This window comes from Ctenopharyngodon idella, chromosome 8, assembly GCF_019924925.1.
Source record: "Ctenopharyngodon idella isolate HZGC_01 chromosome 8, HZGC01, whole genome shotgun sequence".
NCBI classification, from domain to species: domain Eukaryota; kingdom Metazoa; phylum Chordata; class Actinopteri; order Cypriniformes; family Xenocyprididae; genus Ctenopharyngodon; species Ctenopharyngodon idella.
Window position 1 is genome coordinate 9,263,779 of NC_067227.1, and position 13,536 is coordinate 9,277,314.

Below are 13,536 nucleotides of genomic sequence, written 5' to 3' on the forward strand. Positions count from 1 at the left end.
GAAGAGGACAGTGATGATGGCATAAAACATCTGCTCAAAATTAACCCTTCCAAGCTCCAAAAGGTAACAAAATATGCTTTATTTTATTCTTCTGTAATTGTTACTTTAATATCAGGGGAGTTTTATATTATCACGACAGGTAGACATCCATCCGTGTTAGATATAGGTCCAGGTCGCTAAAGACCCGAATATGTAAGAATGATTGGTGAAACATTCATGCATTTAAGGGTTAATTATGCAGAACTTTAAGGCTTAATATAATTTGAATGGATGAGTTATTAAAAAAAAATCACCCCCCTCACAGATGTCATGAAGGGCAAAACCACTTTTTGTACCAGGCTGTAAACATATTTTTTTCTGCTGTAAAGTTTGCCGTTTTAACATGGGGGAGATACAGATTTGACTCCCTTTGGAGCCTATCTCTAGCGGCCAGTCGATGAATTGCAGTTAAAGACACTTCCGTGTTGGCTTCAAGAGAGACCGCGGTAGGTTGCCGCTTGGTACGATCACACCGGTGTGATCAGTCTAGGCTGGTCCCTGCCCTGGAACTTACGATCACACTGGTGTGATTAGAAAGTTCGGTTCATCACGTGATCAACTGTAAAATTCAAATGTGATTTTTCACACTTTGGCTGGAGCTGAGCCAGGTTTCAGACATTTAAATACATTTAAATACGTTTTATTCATTCAGATACACATTCTGTAAGTAACTTTAAAGTTCACTCTATTCTTCTCCCAGTTCACCGGACACTTACCACTGTATTCTGGGAGAAGTGGATTGAATTCACGTGTTGTGAATCCAACAGATCCGATTCTCTGAACTGCGGCGTAAACTAATATGTCGGCACCCATCGCACATATATCAACTAACGCGATCATTATGAAGGTGTTTAAAACAACAAAACACATCCACTTGCACATATTTGACAATCGGAATATCAGATAAATAAAAGCAGATCATCAGTCATACCGTGCTATTGTGGCTCCGGTGTGTCACATGGCAAGCAATGACGTGTCACCATGGAAACAATAAAGTGATGCGTTCTAAATAACGGTCGGCTTGAAAAACTCACTCTGGGGAGTCAACTAGAATATTATAAAACGGATAGTTCCGGCCCTTGATTCTGATTGGTTGAGTTCAAAGCGGTTGTAAAATTCCCGAAAACATACAGCTGACCGCATTTCATGAGTATTGCTGCGCCACTGATTGTGTATGTTGTCTTAGCAAACACAAACGTAAACATATGTTTGTTCTCAATTGATTTTGTTCATTGAAGCTTACTGTAGAAGAGTATTGTGGATGGATGGATTTGGAAAGTGGTGAATGCCAAGCCTCTGAAACTAAACCATATGAAGAGTTTATTGTCAGCTTTGTGTGGGGAAAGGTCAGCCAGCTTGTTTACTTTCTGTGGGCCAACCCAGATACAAGACCACAGAAAGAGTATTAATCATATATGAAAGTTAATCATCATCAATCTGTTGTATGGGGAAGCACACACAAATCTAAATTCTTGGTGCAGGTTTGACTGTTTGTGACAGCCATGGAACTCTGGGGACTTTCCAAAACTGGTTTAACATGACTGTCAACAATGATTTGCCAATCTGTTCAAGAATTCCCCATAGTTTCATAATACTGAAATCTCAACAATAATTTTACTGTTTTGATGAGCAGTTATGCCATAGAGCAGCAGGACAATTTTAGTATGAAATTCTACAATGTTACAAAATATAAATTTTTCATATAACAAACTAAAAAAAAATGTATGGTTAGATGGTATGCAGATACCATTTATTCATAAAAAATAAAATAATTTGAGTTAAAGTGTTATAAACTGAATTTTATTATTGTTAAAAATCTTTCAGCTATCCAACCTTTAGAGATCATTCCCCATAGGTACTGTAATATTTAGGCTGCTGTCGGTGTAATGCTGTCACCTAGGGGGGGTTGGGGGTCTAATGCTATTTCATGCATTCTGACTTATTTACACTGTTAAAGAGTTGCATTCACATGCTAAACATGGCTAAAGTTTCAAAACACGAGTATGACAGAGTATTTCTGTGCCAAATATACTACTTCCGGTTTTGGACATGACTCGGGGAGGTTTTTTCCGAGTATGGCCCTTTATTATGTAATAAAGGGCGGAATTCCTTGTATGGGCACTTCTCCCTGATAAGCGTGTGCACACACATCACCCAGAGCAAGAGCACGGCCATCAACACGCTTCGTTCGGGTTACGGAAGCTGAGAGATTTTTCATCAATGTCACCAAAGGAGTGTGTTTCTGGTTGTGAGAGAAAGATAACCTTTTTCAGCTTCCCCAAAGAACCCAGTGTTAAGGGAACAGTGGATGAAGTTTTGATGTTTTTCCGGGGCAGCAATGAAGTTGTGCACGTGTGTTTGTTTGTTACCAAAATTTCGGTGATGAATGCTTTGTAAAGTCCCAGTTCGATGCTGGATTTGCAGATCACGGGCGGTGAGTTAAACTGCATCAAATATATGTGTTTTGTTTGCAATAAGCGCACAAGTGCATATAATATAAACAACACAAACGTTTTTATTCCCTTTTTATTTATAATGATGTCGCAACTTGCAGACTATCTCTACGGAAAAGCTGCGTATGCTCGTCACTCTTTAGCTCTGCCCACGGCAGGCACGCCTCCAGGAGCTCTGTTTTTTTCCGAAAAACTCAGTACAGCGTATTCATCTTTTATAAACATGATAAAACTAGAAGAATATGAAGGATGCAATACTACTCAATAGGTACTCAAGATTAACATGAGATTGGCAGAACCTGCCACGTATTACCTATTTGACACATTTCTCTAAATGAATAGCTGCACACAAAAAAATAAGCACAGCAAACTAAACACACTCTTATGTTGGCAAAACAGTTCAGTATTCACTACATAATGAAGCACTGCATTTTGTTCTAGTAATGTATTTATCAAAAATAAATACTAACATCAAAACTACGAGTGTGTTCTCTGATGATTTGATAACAAATTCAGCTGTAGATACACACATACATGAATGAAACGTTTTTTTGTGTTCTTTACGTAATCATGTTCTTCAAAGTTCTTTACAGTAATGATGAGCTTGATCTTACCTCTCATGGCCAAAGAATTTATTCAACATCACAACATATATTTTCATGAGTCATGCATCAGCTATGAATTGTTGCCGTGGTTACGATGGCAGTTGACAGCAAAAATATCAGCTCCTGATATCAGCATCATTTTGCCAGAGAATGTATGTTTTTTTATGACTCAAACTGTAACTAAATAATTGGAAACTTAATTGTGAATAATAGAGGCAGAAGATTTTTAAGGTAAGACCTCTAAAAAAGATTTTATTTTTTTTGTCATCACCTAAAAACTGCATATAAACTCAACATATCAAGCTAACTGCTATCCAAGCTAACATTCCGTGGCAGTTAATTCAGTTGAGAACATGGGCCTACCTAAAGCGGAGGCATTTTTCAAAAATGAAGAGGAGTTGGAGGTAATATATCCAACTGAAGTTAAATCTACCAAAGATGAGAAAAAGATGAAAGAAATTATCCTGAGAGAGAACCCAGAGATACTGCTGTCTGACTACAGTGGACCAGAAGACAACAGAGTCCAGTGTGACCTGCTCTTTTCACTGAACACCCATTGGTCTGGCACACCATCCTCTGCTCTGCCATGACATGCAGAAGAAAAGGAGGCATCAGCAAAGGCAGACAACTCACTCTAGAAGGAGACAATGACATAAAGCCGACTGTGAACCTTTATCATAATGGTACAGTCATGGTCCAGGGACCAGACACCAGCCAGAGGAACTTTAAAAACCTTAAATTGGAGGTTCAGAAGATTAAGAAAGATCCTGAAGTGAAGAGAAACACAGAGGACGGACTCTGCAACACAATAGGCACCAACATGAATCCCAGTTCAAGAACTCCTATAACAGACAGAAACATCAGCACTCCTGCATCTCCCAAGATAAAGGCCTTGAGAGACAACATTGCTGAACTGGAGCAGGACTTCTTCCTGTTTAAAGAGGCAACTACCAACAACCTCCACCAGATCCTGAACCTGACCTGACCCAACAACTTCAACAGCTCTGCTCTGCTGTCAGACAACTGGAGGAGAACAATCAAGAGCTGCGCCAGGAGCTGAGGAGGGTGAGAGAGGAACTGGTTATAAGAGAACAACATGGCCACACACTGGAGAGACTGCTGGAGGAGACCAGGAACCAGCTACACACAAAACATCAGCAGTGTGTCAGCACACAAACACACAGCACCTCCTCTCCTGAACACATCCCAAACTCAACTCAACATCAGAAGAGTATCAGCACACAACCTCAGAGCTCCTTCACTCCTGCAACCCGTCAGTCTCCTCAAGCCCCTCAGAGCCTCAAGATGAAAGAGAACAGCAGCATCACACAGAGTCACCCACCACCTACAATATCATCACCCATATGAGGACCAGCAGAGAACAGAAGACTAAAGACAACGTTGTCATCCTCTGTGACTCCAACGGCCACCATCTTGACCCCAGACGACTGTTTCCAGGGAGATCTGTGAAGAATGAAGAGTGAGTGTCCCACCTCACACTCTGCTTTGAGACTGCTGCGAGAGGGTATACTGGGAGTACCATCACACATCATTCTTCACACCAGAACAAACAACCTCAGTGCTAGAAGGGTGGACGTCACTAAAGCCCTGTCCAAAGTGGTGAAAACAGCCAGCAGGATCTACCCCAGAGCCAAGGTCATCATCTCAACCCTTCTACCTCGCAGAGACGTGCCACAAAGGATCATCAGCACAATCAATGCAGAGATAGCTAGAGTCTGCGCTCCAATGCCGAATGTCCACATAGCCCATCATCAGCGCATCACCCATGAGCATCTGTACGACCACATCCATCAAGAGGGCATGAGACTGTTTGCAAAAACCATCAAGGAGTCAGCCCTGAAAAGCCCCCAGAAAACACATCCTGACCACGAGGAGAGGGTCAGTCAGACAGACAGCTACGGCGCTGTAGTGGCAGGATGAGGTAGAACAGACACCAATGACCTGATCCAGATAAAACACATGCTGAAAATGGTATGTGACAACCTGTTAGCTTAAGTAATCACAGTGTGTCTGTAGCCAAATATGATCATTATTTCTTTATGATTTCATTATTTCTTTTTACTTATTTCTTTTTTAAATTTAACATTTGTAAAATTGATTCACTCACTATATTTCTATATATCTTCTATATTACCTTTTTAATTGATTAATCTATATTTTAAAACATGATTTGGTCATGAATTCATACATTGTTCTGGTAAATATAATATTTCTCAATGTCATCGTTTAAAATAACATGTTATAATATTCAAGGGATGTTCTCTTCAGCTTTTGGGGAGAAAATTACTAACCCTGATTTTGTCAATACTGTAGGTTTTGACAAAGTTCAGATATAATTATTTTACTTGAGACATGGAGTCATTTAGACTCCAAAACCCGCACTCCTTCAAACTACAGAGAGCTACGAACACCCTCAATCAAATAGCCTAATGTTAAAAATGGAAGAGATTCAGGAGGAATCATAGTTTGGTTCAAAGACCATTTGTAGCATTATATTCAACCTGTAAAAAAGGGAAAACACATATTTGGATAAAACTTAAAAAAAGATCTTTTGTGTTTAGATGAGGACCTGTACCTGCATGCCACATATATCCCCCCATATGAGTCGCCTTATTATAATGAAGATATCTTCTCAACCCTACAGTCAGAGATAATTTATTTTCAGTCTATAGGATCAGTTCTTTTAATGGGGGATCTGAATGCTAGAACGGGGAAGGAAGTGGACTCCATCAGCTCTGATGGAGACAAATATATAAACGGTTCACTTAATCATCAACGAAAATGATTTACTAAAACACGTCAGAATTACGACAACACAATTAACAGACATGGAAAACAAGTCCTGCAGCTCTGCAAAAACCTGGGTCGATTTACCTACTGCTCACATTTAGGCAGCAGCACAGTTGATTACGCCATCACAGATATAGACCAAAATAAAATAAATTATTTCACAGTAATGTCACAGCTACCGTTATCAGACCACAGTCACACAGTCCTCAGTCTGAACAGGTAAGTGAATCTTGTGTCATCTTCAGATCACAAGGTTAAACTGTATCCACTCCCCCCCCCCAAATTTATATGGAATAAAGACAGTCCTGCCCAGTATGAAGCCACGCTCCACGGCACTCATGTTCAGAACATGATAGACTCATTTCTATTGACTTCATTCAGCGAAGAGAAGACAACGACTAATTTAGCAACTGAATAGTTAACTAAAATCTTCTCTACAGTGGTCAGAAAAGCCCTGAGAAAAAGAAAAAAAATACAGATCCAAAAAAGAAATTGATAAAACTGGTTGGTTTGATAAAGAATGTCAAAAAGTAAGAAAAGAATTATGGTCATTATCAAATAAAAAACATAGAGACCCAGCAAACCAACAAATACGAGCCACATATCAACAAACCCTTAAAATGTACAAATCACTATTAATACAGAAAAAAGCTGATCACATGAAAATAAAACTAAACAAGATTGAGGAGGCAGTCGATCAAAATTCTTTTTGGGAATTATGGAACAATTTAGACAAATCCAAAAAAGCCAAACACCTTCCCATCTGTGACCCAAACATCTGGACAGAACATTTTGGAAATCTCTATTCACCAAACGAACCAACCCTCTCCCAAAAACATCTGACCTCCCAATTACATAACCTGGAACGTACTATAAAAGACCAGCTAAATCATTTAGACCAGCCCATAGCATTAAATGAACTGACAGACAAGATGAAATCCCTAAAAAACAAAAAATCCTGTGGCATGGATGGAATATCTAATGAAATGCTGAAACACAGTAGCCCCAAACTGAAAGATGCTATTCTAAAATTGTTCAACCTCTTATTAAAATCAGGACAATTTCCTGAAATATGGAAAAAAAAATTGATAACTCCAATTTTTAAACAATGTGAGAAGTCGACCCAAATAATTACAGAGGCATCACAGTGAGCAGTAACCTCGGAAAACTATTCTGTTCCATTATTAATGACAGATTAGTTCAGTTCATTCAAGAACACAAAATTTTAAAGAATTGTCAAATTGGATTTATGCCCAATCAGAGAACAACAAATCACATTTACACACTTCACACACTCATACAAAAATATGTTCATAAAAAAAAAAAAAACAAGAAAAAAATATTCGTCTGCTTTATTGATTTTAAAAAAGCCTTTGATTCTTTATGGCATAATGGGCTTTTTCTAAAACTTATCCAAAGTGGAATAGGAGGAAGGACATATGATATCATAAAGGACATATACAAACAAGTGCTGTGTCAAGATCAAATGCTCAAATTTGCTCAAATTCTACCTGAATTCCAGCAAACAGGCCACATAGACAAACTCTGTTATATTTTGGGAGAGAAAGAGAAGTGTATCCACCTGACAGCGCAGTATGTGTCCTCCTGCCATATTATGAGGGACAAAGACTGAACCCTCTTCTTTCATTTTTTTGTTTTGTTTTCAATCTCATTACTGCTCTATGTATTTATTTACCCTGTATTTTTACCACTTGTTAGGTTATGTGATAACATATATACAATATAGCCATGTATATGTTTTTTTTTTTTTCTCTCTCTTCCTTTTATTTATTTATCTATACCTGTATAACTTGTTACATGTTTATTGCTTTGGCAACATTGTGCCATCCCACAGTCATGACAATAAAGCTCAATTGAATTGAATTGAATTGAATGCTGGATCTATCCTTGTGCCTCCACTTCACAGACCTCTTCCATCGCTTGGAGAAGACTAACTTTGTTGTGAACATATACTTTTCATCTCCAAGAGGAGAATATGCTGGAAGGAACACCATCCTGAAATGTGAGTGATGCTCAAACCACTCTTGCACCAGTCCTGAATGATGAAATTGGACATTGCCCCAAACAATTACACAATTTTGCTTAATTTGCTCCTGATCACCCTGTGGAAAGTGAATGTCATTGAGGGAGTTTAAAAAATTTAGGAGCTTTTCTGTGTTGTGTGGCCCCAAGACAGCATTGTGTGCCACAACACCAGTGGATTGCAGAACTTGTTGTCCAGGGACATTGACTATGGCACAACGTTTATATCTATCCAGCTTCTCTCAAGGAAAGGCCATAATTTATGACATGGTCAATTAGGGTGACTCTGATTTAATTTGAAACCCGTCTGTACTTTAAACTTCTACCTCTGCTCCCTCCTTTTACACCTTGCTCTTCCCTTCCCTTATGTCCAAGTCTTCTTATATTTTCTTCTCTTGCTCTTTCCACTAAAACCATTGTCATCCACTCTACCCATCTCTTCTCCCTATACTCCTCCCTCTTCTCCTCTTCCTACATCCTCAGCTTTTCTTGCTTCTTCTACATCATCAACTCTTCTTGCTCCATCCCCTCTTCTTATACCATCTATTCATTTCTCCTCATCTCTTTCTACATCTTTCATTGTTCCTCTCCCTCTCATTATTAGCCTTCCACTACCTCTCCAAAACATCTCACTCTTACACCTCTTCCTTTTCCCATTTTTTTCCTTCTTCTTTTTTTTCTTTTCCCCTTTTATAGTTTTTGTAATTTAGATAGCTGTGTAAACAATTAGGAAATTTTGCATGTTGTGTGTATTACTAACTCAGCAGATATTTATTTGGGGCTAATTGAGAACATTCCAAGTGCAACTGAGAATTTAACAAATAACAGAGTTTTGTTTGTTGTGTTTGGAAAAATGGTGCACAAATTATTTTGGTTCCCTTTCGAGGGAACTCGTGCTGCGTCGATGACATTTTGGGAACGTCTCTTCATGATTGCATCGGAAGCATGTGTGTCAACTTGTCCAAAGGTGAGACGGAACGTCACGGGCGGGGACGTCACGACCAGGAAAGCATAAAAGCACATCCGGAATGACCGGTGTTAGCTTCTGTGCCTCAGCAAGCGCTCTGTGTGAAACTGTTTTTCATATTTATTGTTGTCTATCACTATATCAGTCACAATCATAAGATATTATGGTGACCAAACAAACGTTTAGATTGTGTGCTCCTCCCTGCCCTCGATTCATTACGGGTGGGGATACACACGATTTACGTGTTGTTTGTTTGGGAGCGGAGCATGCTCAGTGAGCATTGCGAGAGAACTACTGCTTCGCACACTCTGCTCCTGCCTGTCACTCTTTGAGGAGGGTGTTCAGGCTTGAGTTCCATGTGGTACCAGCCCCACTGGTACCGGCCCCACTGCTACCAAGGCAGCACAGATGTTGATATCTTGGGGTTCGCAAATGGATCTCGTGGAGTGGTTAGAGACGGGCACTGTCTTTTCTCTGCCTTCACCCGGTGGATCCAGCGCTTTCTCTCTGGGATCGGAAGCCTGTGCTGCGGTTTCTTCCACCCTGAGTGAGAGCCCTGTGCTTCAGCAGTCTAGCTCTGAGGAGGTAGATGTGCTGAGAATCGATACGGGGGAAATGAGGACTCGCCCCCCTCATCTCCTGCAGATGCATGCATGGTCAGCTCTTTTTATATATATATATTTGTATTAAAAAAATGGGCTGGCTGTGTTCATTCATAAAAATTCCCGAAGTGTACAGGAATGCACTATTGGGAGTTTTAGCTCCACTTTTGTTTACTTTTGTTATCGAGGGAAAAAAAGTCTTATGCAATAAAGAATCTAGTGGCTCGGATCTCGCATTTGCCGAGGCAAAGTATGTCTGTAAAGTGTAGTGTGTTGCAATGAATTATGATTCTTTTATTGTATATTGAAACTAATATATTTAGTCTTTCATCCAGACTGTGTTTACTTGTCTGGTTGATCTTTGGCTGCATTTAATTTTGAGGAATTAAATTACAAATACTTATCTTACTTTAAGAAGGTAGATTTATGTATTAGTTCAGCCTTTCATCCAGACTGGGTTGACTTGTCTGGTTGATCTTTGGCTGCATTTAATTTAAATCTGACTTTGAGGAGTTTGAATTAAATGGTATAATACGGCGCTGCAGCTATCCAGCTCTGAGGAGGTGGATGTGCTGAGCATTGAGTCGGGGGAAACTGAAGATTTGCCATCTCAATTTCCTGTGTATGAAGAGCTTGTGGAGGTTTTATTTCAGGCTGTGGCCAAGTTAACTCGATCAAAATTTCGGTGCTGCGACAGTACTTCCGCTGTCAAATCAGGATATATGGAGATCTGCATACCTTCAAACTGTAGGGGTGATTGTTGTCGGGACAGCCTCAGGATTTAGTTCTTTCACGGGGTAATGATGGATTCTTGCTATTAGCGTCCAGGGGCGTCCTCCTTTGGCTGGCAGGGGTCCAGTGCGATCCACTTTTACCCCAGATGGAAAGTTTTGGGCTCCCAAGAGAGCCAGAATCCGCTTTTAAACAAATTCAGTGGGTCGGTTGTTTTCAAATTTCTCTTGTAGCCCTGTAATTTTTACATTGTGCTGACAGGAGCGACCCTCCAGGTCATCAAGCTTGGTGTGTAGGGCTTTATTGGCTGCAGCGATATCCTGGCAGAGAGTCTCTAGCACAAAGATGCAGTTCTCATGTACGGTTCTAGTGCCCTCCAATTCGGAGATGAGGGAATTAGTTTCAGCGAGTGATGTTTGCATCTGCGATAAAGTATTTTCAATCTGTCATTCATCGGCTTATCCATAGCTTGGATCGATGCTTAGATAGCCGGTCATGGTCTCGTCGCTAGGAGTAGCACTAGCCACTTGTTCAGTCAGTGTTTGCTTCTCCACCAACTGCTCGTCCACGTTGGTCGATTGGTCCCCTTCTTTCACTTTAGGTTTTATCATCTTGACTTCAGGCTTCGTGATGTTTTGTTATGTTTTGTTTATGATTAAATAAATATAATTTTTCGAGGTTAGTGGAGGAGCCCCTCCAAACTATGTCCACTCCATGCAGTGCTCTCGAGAGGATAACACTTCCGCGAGAGGATAACAGATCTACACGCGAGGGCACGGGAGCCCGCGAGCTCATTTTAAACCCCCGCGCGTGCATGACATCTCCTCTGCGCACAAATCAAACCCTCGTCATCATTCCCCAATAATAACCAACTGCATAACCGCAGAACCATACGTCATGACAGTCTGAGGACAACAGCGCCAGACCGACAGTCTGAGGTCGGAAGTGGGCGGAGTAACAGTCCACGTCGCATGTGGGCGGAGTTAGCGACAAATAAACAATCATGGCGGAAGAAGAGAACACGGTAAAAAGTTTCTTTGTGTTTTGTTTGTTTTTAATCGATCAAGTTTATTTGTTGGGTTATTTAATCGATCGTTAACAGTTAACATGACTCTTTATCACGTCTTTTGATATTTTACAACTTCAGATTATTGTCTGACGTTCCTTGGTTACTATTCATGGTTTGCGATTTTACTTTGTTGTTGCCGCTGTATTTTATTTCATTGGTTACATTTTCCAATACTGACCAATGTTTATGTGGATTTTTAGAGGCATATTAGGATTCGGAGAGGCTCAGCTTTACTTCATTTACAGCGACGCAAAACATGCTGCAACAGTTTCCTCTGCCCAGTGTTCTTAAACCCACCAGACGGCACAGGTTGAATGCACACCATCAGATTCACTCCAAAAAGGCTGTTGTCCATGGAGGTATGAACGTTTCTTTTATATTATGAATTTAAAATGTTGCTTTTGCAATGCGGTAAGTGGTAATTTTGACTTTAGAACAACGAAACTTGTCTCTCTTATGCAATTTTTATGGTTATACATTTAAGTTTTACTGTTTGATTTTGCAATGCAGTAAATTGACAAGCAGAATCACCCCAGGACAATGGAAGCTGATCAAAAACAAGGTCATTTTTATAAGGCTTTCATAAAGACATAACTTACTTATGCAGACATGGTGTGTTGTTATATCTGTCAAATCTTTTCAGGAGCAACTTAATATTCTATTGTTTTAGAAGGTTCCACAACAGTTGACTCTATTGACTGTGGGATCTTCATGTTAATGGTAAGAAAAATAAGGGAAAGTTAAAAGTTTTTAAAAATGTATGAACTTCTCTTTTTATTAGAATGAAAACAAACATAAGGGCTTTTCAAACTTTAAATAGTTAACCCTGGGTGATTGTAAACCCCAGGTAAGCAGAATCCTGAGTTATCTTGATTCACGTTTTACACTGATCATCATTTACCTGAGGTTAACAATTAATCCTGAGTATTCATACGTAGCGTTTCACACTGTACATACTAAACCCTGGGTTAATGTCCTTATTTGCATATTTGCAGTGTCAGTGTTACTGATTGGATGAACAAAGCACACAATATTTACATAAATGCTCAGGCATTGCACATCCTCATATTACATATAGTCAACTTCACTATCAAGTTTATCCTGAATGGACTTTTCAGACTATAAAAAAATTAAACAACATTTTCTGCACTGCAATTGTTGCATTTTTCTGTCAGCATTTGTTGTTTTTTCTTTCCAACACTAACTTTTCTATTTATATACAATGCACAGTGTTTCTGTGACTGTCAAAAGCACGTAAATATACAAGCGTGGAATGTTACTTTATCCACAGTTAAAAGTGGTGTTTAGAACGACAATAACCTGCGGTTAAGTGCAGCGTGAAAAGCCATATGAATTGCTTGCCTTTTTAAAAAAATTTAAACTGAACATGATTGATTATTTTCATTAGTGACCGGGTATGATGTATGTCTCCAGTATATAAATATGAGAAAAACAGAATATCAAAACATTATTATACATGCTATGCTACATCCTGACTACAACACAAAGTATTGTTAAATACACTTCCAACATTTCATCCCCTTTGTTTGTACCCTTCTCTCATGAAGGAGCCACGGATCACAGAAGACCTCTGCGCTGCACTTGAATGGCTGCACAACAACCGAAAGTCTTCAAAGGTTTAGTGGAAGAGCCGTGCTTTCTGATATTGAAAGAGGAAGACCAGGAAAAAGCCCTTCTTCAACTTTTACAGGCTGAAACGGATGACGACAGACAACTGGCCAAAGAGCCTTTAGTGTTTCGCTTCCAAATTAAGGATGATATGGACATTTTTCTTAATGAGTGTCTGGACAAAGAGTCTTGGAATTAATTGCATGTTTATGGAGATTTGATTTGTCACAGCTAGTATATGATGCTTTTGATACTTAAGGGGAAAAAGTACATTTTATTAAAATTAAATAAAGTTTTTTGGTTTGATGGATCTGAATTTGCTTAATTCATGTAATCTAGTGTACAACTGTGTAATGTGTATTATGTACTATGAATAAAGTGGTCCATTCATCATGAACTGCTTGAGTAAAATATACAGTGGGTACGGAAAGTATTCAGACCCCCTTAAATTTTTCACTCTTTGTTATATTGCAGCCATTTGCTAAAATCATTTAAGTTCATTTTTTTCCCTCATTAATGTACACACAGCACCCCATATTGACAGAAAAACACAGAATTGTTGACATTTTTGCAGATTTATTAAAAA

At 39.3% G+C, this 13,536-nt stretch overlaps 1 long non-coding RNA gene across 1 annotated transcript; it reads left to right on the forward strand.

The window, feature by feature from the left end:
- The first annotated feature begins 2,213 nt into the window (after positions 1-2,213).
- Positions 2,214-13,236, forward strand: LOC127517888 (uncharacterized). Its single transcript, XR_007931395.1, has 3 exons — positions 2,214-11,680; positions 11,832-12,041; positions 12,890-13,236. It is a non-coding gene; the product is annotated as an uncharacterized LOC127517888 (long non-coding RNA).
- The last annotated feature ends 300 nt before the right edge of the window (positions 13,237-13,536 follow it).